Source organism: Lissotriton helveticus, chromosome 7, assembly GCF_964261635.1.
Source record: "Lissotriton helveticus chromosome 7, aLisHel1.1, whole genome shotgun sequence".
NCBI classification, from domain to species: domain Eukaryota; kingdom Metazoa; phylum Chordata; class Amphibia; order Caudata; family Salamandridae; genus Lissotriton; species Lissotriton helveticus.
Window position 1 is genome coordinate 1948036615 of NC_136068.1, and position 11742 is coordinate 1948048356.

An 11742-nucleotide genomic window follows, 5' to 3' on the forward strand; every position below is an offset into this window, starting at 1 on the left:
ATAGTGTAAAGATAGTTCCAACTAACCATACATTCAGAGCATGTTCATATGAACACTCGGCAATAAGTACTCACATTTTGCAAATCATATAAATCTTTTTCATTAAAAACTGGATGTACATGCTGGATACTATCAGTTTAAAGTCAATCCATCTGTGCTTCAAAACTACATCACGAGTGTTTACAAACTCAACACCATTAATAACAGCACATCTTGGGAGAAAACATATGAGACATTAGACAACACTACAAGAAACTCGGAGCAAAACGGGAGTAAGCAGGTCTCTACATTTTTCAAGGTGAACAAAAAGAAGCATAGTTTTAAGAAGACAATAAGATAATCGCGAAGGTCAAGCATCTAGTGGCCTAAAAGGCCCACCCCTCACTCCAAAAAGCCCTTATCATCTAACCACGGTTGATGTTAGAGAAGAATTGAAAAGATTGATGTTTAGTTTTTTAAATTGGAAGAGATCGACGCAAATTAAAAAGTATTATACATCAAGGAGACAGTACATGTTGAAAGTTGACCATCATCATGTTCTCACACACCAATATTTAAATGTCTTGTGACCGTACAAGCCATAAAAGAACAGTGACTCGTTGCGGCATATCTTGAATTCAGACAACACAAGTACAGGCCCAGGAGGGGCCCGTACTTAGGAAATCAGACAAGTACAGGCCCAGGATGGGGCCCGTACTTAGGAAATCAGACAAGTACAGGCCCAGGAGGGGCCCCTACTTAGGAAATCAGACAAGTACAGGCCCAGGAGGGGCCCGTACTTAGGAAATCAGACAAGTACAGGCCCAGGAGGGGCCCGTACTTAAGAAATCAGACAAATACAGGCCCAGGAGGGGCCCGTACTCTTGAATTCAGACAACACAAGTACAGGCCCAAGAGGGGCCCGTACTTAGGAAATCAGAGAAGTACAAGCCAAGGAGGGGCCCGTACTCTTGAATTCAGACACCACAAGTACAGGCCCAGGAGGGGCCCGTACTTAGGAAATCAGACAAGTACAGGCCCAGGAGGGGCCCGTACTTTGGAAGATAGCATGTATCGATTTATGGGAATCATATTACTAATTGCCCAATTTAAACACGATGGAACTGCAGAAGAACATCAATATAGAGCATGTACTTTTGAAATCAGACAAGACAAGTACAGGCCCAGGAGGGGCCCGTACTTAGGAAATCAGACCAGAAAAGTACAGGCCCAGGAGGGGCCCGTACTTAGGAAATCAGACAAGTAGGGGCCCGTACTTTGGAAATCATACAAGAAAAGTACAGGCCCAGAAGGGGCCCGTACTTAGGAAAACAGACCTGAAAAGTACAGGCCCAGAAGGGGCCCGTACTTTGGAAATCATACAAGAAAAGTACAGGCCCAGAAGGGGCCCGTACTTAGGAAAACAGACCTGAAAAGTACAGGCCCAGAAGGGGCCCGTACTTAGGAAAACAGACCTGAAAAGTACAGGCCCAGAAGGGACCCGTACTTAGGAAAGCAGACCAGAAAAGTACAGGCCCAGAAGGAACCCGTACTTAGGAAATCAGACAAGAACCCATACTATTCAAATGCTGGCCTCAAGTTGTCCAAAATGATCATGATTTCTGTGACTGCCTTAGCTGTGCTTGGTAATGGAAAACAAGCCGGTGAACAATTGGTTATCAGCACAACGAGTACTGACACCAGTTAAAAAAAAATGAAGACATAATGTGTCCTGTTTGGTTTGTAACCTCACTACACAGATATGTTGCTTTTGAGCAAGCAAAATCCAAGTAAGACTAAATACTTCCATTAAACAGATAGTAGTGTTGAGTATCGACAGGAAAAACACTTTTCACAAAAGGATCTTGAGTTTGAATTGAAAGAATAGAATGAATAGACAAACACATCTCTGACTGAGTTGGAAAAGTAAAAATCTTTCCTTCTATCCTGTTTTCCAAAAATTGATAAAACGCTAGTCTCAAGTTGTCCGAAATGATCATGAAGTTTGTGACAGCCTCAGCTGTGCTTGGCAATGGAGTTGCAAAGCTGTGCTGTGTCAGACAAGAAAAGTACAGGCCCAGGAGGGGCCCGTACTTAGGAAATCAGACAAGTACAGGCCCAGGAGGGGCCCGTACTTAAGAAATCAGACAAGTACAGGCCCAGGAGGGGCCCGTACTTAAGAAATCAGACAAATACAGGCCCAGGAGGGGCCCGTACTCTTGAATTCAGACAACACAAGTACAGGCCCAAGAGGGGCCCGTACTTAGGAAATCAGAGAAGTACAAGCCAAGGAGGGGCCCGTACTCTTGAATTCAGACACCACAAGTACAGGCCCAGGAGGGGCCCGTACTTAGGAAATCAGACAAGTACAGGCCCAGGAGGGGCCCGTACTTTGGAAGATAGCATGTATCGATTTATGGGAATCATATTACTAATTGCCCAATTTAAACACGATGGAACTGCAGAAGAACATCAATATAGAGCATGTACTTTTGAAATCAGACAAGACAAGTACAGGCCCAGGAGGGGCCCGTACTTAGGAAATCAGACCAGAAAAGTACAGGCCCAGGAGGGGCCCGTACTTAGGAAATCAGACAAGTAGGGGCCCGTACTTTGGAAATCATACAAGAAAAGTACAGGCCCAGAAGGGGCCCGTACTTAGGAAAACAGACCTGAAAAGTACAGGCCCAGAAGGGGCCCGTACTTTGGAAATCATACAAGAAAAGTACAGGCCCAGAAGGGGCCCGTACTTAGGAAAACAGACCTGAAAAGTACAGGCCCAGAAGGGGCCCGTACTTAGGAAAACAGACCTGAAAAGTACAGGCCCAGAAGGGACCCGTACTTAGGAAAGCAGACCAGAAAAGTACAGGCCCAGAAGGAACCCGTACTTAGGAAATCAGACAAGAACCCATACTATTCAAATGCTGGCCTCAAGTTGTCCAAAATGATCATGATTTCTGTGACTGCCTTAGCTGTGCTTGGTAATGGAAAACAAGCCGGTGAACAATTGGTTATCAGCACAACGAGTACTGACACCAGTTAAAAAAAATGAAGACATAATGTGTCCTGTTTGGTTTGTAACCTCACTACACAGATATGTTGCTTTTGAGCAAGCAAAATCCAAGTAAGACTAAATACTTCCATTAAACAGATAGTAGTGTTGAGTATCGACAGGAAAAACACTTTTCACAAAAGGATCTTGAGTTTGAATTGAAAGAATAGAATGAATAGACAAACACATCTCTGACTGAGTTGGAAAAGTAAAAATCTTTCCTTCTATCCTGTTTTCCAAAAATTGATAAAACGCTAGTCTCAAGTTGTCCGAAATGATCATGAAGTTTGTGACAGCCTCAGCTGTGCTTGGCAATGGAGTTGCAAAGCTGTGCTGTGTCAGACAAGAAAAGTACAGGCCCAGGAGGGGCCCGTACTTAGGAAATCAGACAAGTACAGGCCCAGGAGGGGCCCGTACTTAAGAAATCAGACAAGTACAGGCCCAGGAGGGGCCCGTACTTAGGAAATCAGACAAGTACAGGCCCAGGAGGGCCCGTACTTAGGAAATCAGGCAAGTACAGGCCCAGGAGGGGCCCGTACTTAGGAAATCAGACAAGTACAGGCCCAGGAGGGGCTCGTACTTAGGAAATCAGACAAGTATGGAACTGCAGAAGAACATCAATGTAGAGCTAATGCTTTTGAATTCAGACAAGACAAGTACAGGCCCAGGAGGGGTCCGTACTTTGGAAGATAGCATGTATCGATTTATGGGAATTAGATTACTAATTGCCCATTTTAAATACTATGGAACTGCAGAAGAACAATAATGTATAGCATTGACTTTTGAATTCAGACTACACAAGTACAGGCCCAGAAGGGGCCCGTACTTAGGTAATCAGACTCTACAAGTACTTGTACAGAAGGGGCGAGACGTGCTACAGACGGGGCTAGCGGTGCTGGAGAAGGGGCGAGCCGCACTGGAGACGATGAAATGTGAATTGGAGTACAAACATTTAGCGCTTCTGGGAAAGGTGATGGTGACAGTCGGAGAGCTGCAGGACCTGATTGAAGCACAGAAGACCAACTATTAATATTCATTATAGCAAATAAAAACATAACATTTGCTCTGAATAGTCAATTAGTATGGTTTAAGGAGCATGAGGAGCGTGTTCAGAACAAGTCTGTTCATGTCAATTCAAAAGTGAAATTAGCAAAGCTGCGGATAAAAACACCATGAATATTAGGTAAGGAATGTACTAGAACCAAAAACTACCTGGTTTGTGTACACTGTAAGGCCTTAACAGGTCTAAATTAAAAGTTCTACTTAATACTTTTTTTCAGCATTCATTATCTATACACGCCTCCCTTGTATTTATGAAACAGGGTAGGGTCCTGAAAATCTGTGCTCCAAAACGCAACCTTTTCTGGGGGAACGCCTAGTATTTTGCAATACCACTAATTCTCTTTCTTGGAAGATGTATGGCTGATATTTCTAGCAAACTTGATTTTACATTTTGTAAATTAGTCAAGTCTTTCACAACCTCAGTTGGACTTGGCAATGAACAAAAATAATAATACGGGCAAAATTCAGGAACCTTACTTGTGAAATCAAACCAAGAAAGTGCAGGGCCAAAAGGTGCCCGTCCTTAGGAAATCACACTATACAAGTACAGGCCCAGAGGGGGCCCGTACTTAGGAAATTGGACAATACAAGTACAGGCCCTGGAGCGGGCCGTATTTTGGAAATCAGATTTATCCAGTATAGCCCCAGAAGGGGGCCGTACTTAGGAACATGGCATGTATCGATTTATGGGAATCATGTGACAGCTCGATTTCAGAAACTCCAAAAAAAGCCTATGGATTGCACACATGAGTTAAAAACACAATGACACAATTCATTCTAAATTGTTACTTGCTTTATGTAGGGGAAGTTGAAGTAGTCCTCGTTCATGACCAGAACATGAGACTGAAGCGAAAGAGTGACGCCAGGAAAGTTGTGATGCAAGAAGATGTTCCCGCGTCTGAATTGGCTGGGCTGAACCATCCGACGCGGAACACGCGGCCGAGATGGAAAAGAAAAGAAGGCGCCTCGAGGCAGAAATGGAGAACTTCATGCAGCGGAAAAAAGATTTCGACGCAAGGATGAAGGCCTTCACGATCCCTCACAAGACCAAGCCACCAGTGCTGGAGGCGGTCGAGGAGGAAGAAGAGGAGGTCGCCGAAGTCACCGAGCAAGACCAGGACGTCGAGGTGTTCGACGACCAGGAGGAGTACGAGAATCCCCACGAGAGCTACAGCTATGGGGAGGAAGATGAGGGCAGGACAGACACAGAGTCGGCGCCCTATGACCTTCAGGATGTAGATTACATCGATGTCGAGACCGACAGCCCGGAGGAGGTGGTCGACACCTACCCCTCGAGGCCCTCGCCGCCGGACGACATCGGGGCCTACAACGCGGTGATACAATCTGCCGCAGCAGCTTTCAAGCTCAAGCTCGACGAAGAGAAGCAGAAAGCAGACTTCCTTCTGGAAACATTGCTCCCAACACAAACGAGGAGCCAGTTCCTTCCAATGCTCGAGAGCGTCTTGGCTCAGGGGAAGGAAGCTTTCAGGGAGCCCGCAACATGCAAGGCAGTAACTCCCAGAACTGAGAAGAAGTACAAGCATGCCGCAAAGGACCCGGCCTACATTCAGGGCACGGTCTCCGCAGACTCCATTATCACGGCCACAGCAAGGAGGAGGGCTAACGTACCCACTACCTCGGGCCCGCCACCGGATAAAGAGAGCAAAAGGATGGATCTGGTGGGCAGAAGGATCGAACGGAATGCCGCGACCCACTGGCGCATGGCTAATTCCAACGCCCTGGTTAACAGACACATGTACCAAATCATGGAGGGACTGGGGCAGTTGGTGAAGGACTTGCCCCAGGATGCCAAGCAGAAAGCCGAAAAGCTAATTGAAGAGGGGAAGAATGCTGCAAATTCTTGCCTTAAGACGGCCCTGGATGGGGCAGACACCGCCAGCAGGCTCATGATGATGGGCGTCACGGAAAGGAGACACGCCTGGCTCAGGATATCCGGTTTCAAACCGGAGGTGCAACACAGCATCCTGAACACACCGTTCAACGGCAGTACGCTTTTCGGACAAACAGTTGATGAGCAACTCAGCCAACTTAAGGAGGATAACGAAACAGCAAGATCCATGGGAGCATTGCAGTTCAGAGGGAACAAGAGGGGCACCCCGTCACGGAGGCCCGGCGGAAGAGGCGGAAACCAGCCAGGTACATCACACCAGGCTTTCCAGCAAACGCACCAGGCAGACTCGCAGGGTCAGCAGGGCCATCAGAAACAGCCCTGGCAGTACCAACAAAGAGGCCAGTCCTTTCGAGGGAGAAATGGACGGGGACAAAATAGAAGAGGGGGCCAGCAGCCCACCTCCAAGTGACTTCAAAAAAATCCGTGTGCCCACCCACAAAAAAGATCCCAGGGGGCAGCACGTACAGATGGGTCAAGACAAACTAGACACCTACGACCACAGGACACCAGTGGGAGGAAGATTAAGATTCCACCTCCAGGAGTGGAGAGGAATCACATCAGACAAATGGATCCTCAACATTATCCAATTCGGATACTGCTTAGAGTTGGAGGCGAGGCCGACAAGCAGAAAACCAAAAAGAAAGCCACTAGCAAGCAAGCAGCTGCAGTGCCTTCAGGAAGAAGCAAAAGAACTCCTGCGGAAGCAGGCCATACAAAGGATACCCTTCAAGGAAAGAAACACAGGAGTATACTCAACATACTTCCTGGTACCAAAAATAGACGAGACAATGAGGCCCATTCTCGATTTACGGTTCGTGAACCAATTCATAAGAACGCAAAAATTCAAAATGACCTCCCTGCAAGAGGTGCTCCCACAGTTGCAGGCCGGGGACTTCATGGTCACTATAGACCTCAAAGACGCATACCTGCACATCCCAATGAACAGAAAGCACAAGCACATGCTCAGGTTCACCGTCGGAGAAAGCCACTACCAGTTCACGACACTGGCCTTCGGTCTAAAATCGGCACCAAGAGTTTTCACAAAGTGCCTCGCAGCAGTCGCAGCGCACCTAAGAAGGCAGGGAATACATGTATACCCTTACCTGGACGACTGGCTGGTGAAAGCAAACTCATACCAGAAATGCAAGCTGCACGCACATACAGTGACCAGCACGCTCATAAACCTGGGGTTCTCCATCCATTGGAATAAATCATCAATGGAGCCGGAACAAGTGAAGATCTTCCTGGGAGCACAGATCAACACCTTACAGGGCAAGGTGTTCCCCAGCGAGAAGAGGGCGAGGGCGCTGGTGAAGGAAACTCGCCTCTACCGGAAGGGACAAGCTCGGACAGTGAGGACGGCGAGCAAGATCATGGGGATGATGGCATCATGCATCCACCTGGTACCGAATGTACGACTCCACATGAGACCCATTCAAGAATGGCTACAGGAGCAATGGTCACAAGCTACAGGCAGTTGGGAGGATCTAGTGGTTGTAACGCACGAAGTGCAGAAGGAGATGACATGGTGGACCATGGAGAACATAGCAAGGGGAAAGCCTCTAACGCCCCCAATGCCAACAGTGACCATCACCACAGACGCATCCCTGAAGGGATGGGGCGCTCACATGGAGGAGCTCAAGGTGAGGGGACTGTGGACACCGACGGATGCCACAAAGCACATCAATTACTTACAATTGAAGACAATCTTCCTTGCACTGAAGGCCTTCCAAACAAGACTGTACAAGCACAAGGTATTGATACAAACAGACAACACCACTGCGATGTTCTACATCAACAAGCAGGGGGGCACACAGTCCGCACCGCTTTCAACGCTGGCGCAGGAGATATGGAGATGGGCCATCCATCTCAAGATAGACCTGCTAGCCATACACCTACCAGGGAAGGACAACATACAAGCCGATTGGCTCAGCAGGCAGACATCGGCATCCCACGAGTGGGAGCTCAATGCTCAGGAGACAAGATACCTGTTCGACAGGTGGGGGACACCATCGGTGGACCTGTTTGCCACACGCCAGAATGCAAAATGCCAAAACTTCGCATCCAGGCAGCCCGAGGAGGGGACACTGGGGAATGCCCTATGGATAGATTGGTCAAAGACATTTGCCTACGCCTTTCCCCCGATACCACTGATGCACAGAGTACTGAGCAAGTGCAGAGCGAGCAACATGACACTGATACTGGTCGCACCGCAGTGGGCGAGGCAGACCTGGTACTCGCAGATCATGGAGATGACGCAGTGTGCACCCCACAGATTCAGCAGGAGGAAAGACCTACTGTCCATGCAGAACGGAGAGGTACTGCACCCAGAGCCAGAGAGCAGGAGCCTAGTAGCGTGGCTCCTGAGGACATAGAGTTCGCACATTTGAGACTACCAGAAAGCACCCTGAGGGTACTTCGGGAGGCACGAAGGCCCAGCACTCGAAAGTGCTACGTTGCGAAATGGAAAAGATTCACAATATGGTGCAGACAGGAAAGACTCCACAATAAGATGAAGAGGGACTCCACAGTGCTAAGGTACCTGACGCACTTACTGGAGAAGAACCTTAGCTCATCCTCGTTAAGAGTTCACTTGGCAGCGATAGTAGCCTACACAAGGGGTGTGATGTAAGTGTTCGTTTGTTGTGACCTACCTTAGTGTGACAAGAAATACAGCCCCCCTCAAGTGTCTGCAAGAGCAGGGAGACGCGGAGTGTGATGTAAGTGTTCGTTTGTTGTGACCTACCGGAGTGTGACAAGAAATAAAGCCCCCCTCAAGTGTCTGCAAGAGCAGGGAGACGCGGAGTGTGAGGTAAGTGTTCGTTTGTTGTGACCTACTGGAGTATGACAAGAAATACAGCCCCCCTCAAGTGTCTGCAAGAGCAGGGAGACGCGGAGTGTGATGTAAGTGTTCGTTTGTTGTGACCTACCTTAGTGTGACAAGAAATAAAGCCCCCCTCAAGTGTCTGCAAGAGCAGGGAGACGCGGAGTGTGAGGTAAGTGTTCGTTTGTTGTGACCTACCGGAGTGTGACAAGAAATAAAGCCCCCCTCAAGTGTCTGCAAGAGCAGGGAGACGCGGAGTGTGAGGTAAGTGTTCGTTTGTTGTGACCTACCGGAGTGTGACAAGAAATACAGCCCCCCTCAAGTGTCTGCAAGAGCAGGGAGACGCGGAGTGTGATGTAAGTGTTCGTTTGTTGTGACCTACCGGAGTGTGACAAGAAATAAAGCCCCCCTCAAGTGTCTGCAAGAGCAGGGAGACGCGGAGTGTGAGGTAAGTGTTCGTTTGTTGTGACCTACCGGAGTGTGACAAGAAATACAGCCCCCCTCAAGTGTCTGCAAGAGCAGGGAGACGCGGAGTGTGATGTAAGTGTTCGTTTGTTGTGACCTACCGGAGTGTGACAAGAAATACAGCCCCCCTCAAGTGTCTGCAAGAGCAGGGAGACGCGGAGTGTGATGTAAGTGTTCGTTTGTTGTGACCTACCGGAGTATGACAAGAAATACAGCCCCCCTCAAGTGTCTGCAAGAGCAGGGAGACGCGGAGTGTGAGGTAAGTGTTCGTTTGTTGTGACCTACCGGAGTGTGACAAGAAATAAAGCCCCCCTCAAGTGTCTGCAAGAGCAGAGAGACGCGGAGTGTGATGTAAGTGTTCGTTTGTTGTGACCTACCGGAGTGTGACAAGAAATAAAGCCCCCCTCAAGTGTCTGCAAGAGCAGGGAGACGCGGAGTGTGATGTAAGTGTTCGTTTGTTGTGACCTACCGGAGTGTGACAAGAAATAAAGCCCCCCTCAAGTGTCTGCAAGAGCAGGGAGACGCGGAGTGTGAGGTAAGTGTTCGTTTGTTGTGACCTACTGGAGTGTGACAAGAAATACAGCCCCCCTCAAGTGTCTGCAAGAGCAGGGAGACGCGGAGTGTGATGTAAGTGTTCGTTTGTTGTGACCTACCGGAGTGTGACAAGAAATAAAGCCCCCCTCAAGTGTCTGCAAGAGCAGGGAGACGCGGAGTGTGAGGTAAGTGTTCGTTTGTTGTGACCTACCGGAGTGTGACAAGAAATACAGCCCCCCTCAAGTGTCTGCAAGAGCAGGGAGACGCGGAGTGTGATGTAAGTGTTCGTTTGTTGTGACCTACTGGAGTGTAACAAGAAATACAACCCCCCTCAAGTGTCTGCAAGAGCAGGGAGACACGGAGTGTGATGTAAGTGTTCGTTTGTTGTGACCTACCGGAGTGTGACAAGAAATACAGCCCCCCTCAAGTGTCTGCAAGAGCAGGGAGACGCGGAGTGTGATGTAAGTGTTCGTTTGTTGTGACCTACTGGAGTGTGACAAGAAATACAGCCCCCCTCAAGTGTCTGCAAGAGCAGGGAGACGCGGTGACGCTGCGGGGCAGCCCGTCTTTTGTGATAGGTATCAGGTAGAGCAGAGAACAGGAACCCCAGTGGAAATGAAAAAGGAAAAGTCCATTCACAGTGGCTCACAGAGTTTCAAAAAAGCGCTGCTGGATGGTTCCTCATCTTCTGCACACATAGGTGTCAAAGACAGCTCATGTGCTACAGGCAACAAAACCAGTGTGGTACAGAATTTTGAGCTGAACAGCAAAGGTTCTATAAAAACAGAGATTGACACTCTTTCTCAAGGGGCCAGTAAAACACTGGATAGCATCAAGACCAGCGTAGGATTTTGGAACGCAGGTGAGGAAGTCCTTCAGCAGGGGCAGAAATGTTCACCTATTGCAGACAACGACCCATGGCATCAGCCTCCAAGGCTTACAGGCTATTTATCAGATTCTCTTGCAGATATGCTGGAGTAAGGCATTTCCAGGTAATCACAGCGCGGCCCAGGAAAGACGTCACAGGGGTGTCCCGGGCCGGCAGCCAATCGCAGCGCAGCTTAGGAAAAAGGGGCGGGGCTTAAAATAAAAATAAAAAGGAGAATGTTTGCGAGTAAATTTGGCAACGCAGCAAAAGAAAGGAGACAGAAAGTATAGCAAGCCTATGCAGGTCAAGGAAGTGATGGGCAGAGCAGCTCTGCTAAGTGACGGAAACGTGTGATAACTGGACCGCATGGCAAGATACAACAAAGTACTACGTTGGGACCATGTTGGAGCAGACCTGGAAGACAAGGAGGAAGGAGCTGCAGAGCAAGAACATTCTGAGATGCATCCGGATGAGAAGAGCCAAGAGCAGCAGGAAGAGAGACCCGGTGATGCCAACCAAGCGTTGGCGAGTAAAGGTAACGGTAATAGAAGAGAAAATAGTGAGGCTGCATTTGGAAGTGGAAGGAGCGATGAAAGGACTCATGAAGGAGATACCCCATCCAGCCCGGTGAGACTGAGCCGGAGGGGAGAGTGGTGGTCAAAACAGCCTGGTTTCAGAGACTTTCACATGAACGGTGGACTGCGAGTTAACAATTTATATATTGGGAAAAAGGGCCAGATATGTGGTGGCGAAGTCTAGTGTATGCACGTCACGTACCGACGTGACATGCAGGCGGTCATGTTCTGGCTGCGCGCACACAGGCGCCAGGATTAGCGCGAAAGCCGAGAGCGGTGCACCACCGGCTCGGCGCTCTTTAGAGGTTATAAATTAAATAAACCTGACGCAAACCCTCTACACTTGCAGTGTCTTCATTTATAGAACGAGTTGAATGGAACATGAGGAATTGGATTAAGCACATTACATGGAGACTCTCGCCGGGGTCAAGAAGAGCCATCCGGCTTTGGGAATAGATTATTCCAGAGGTA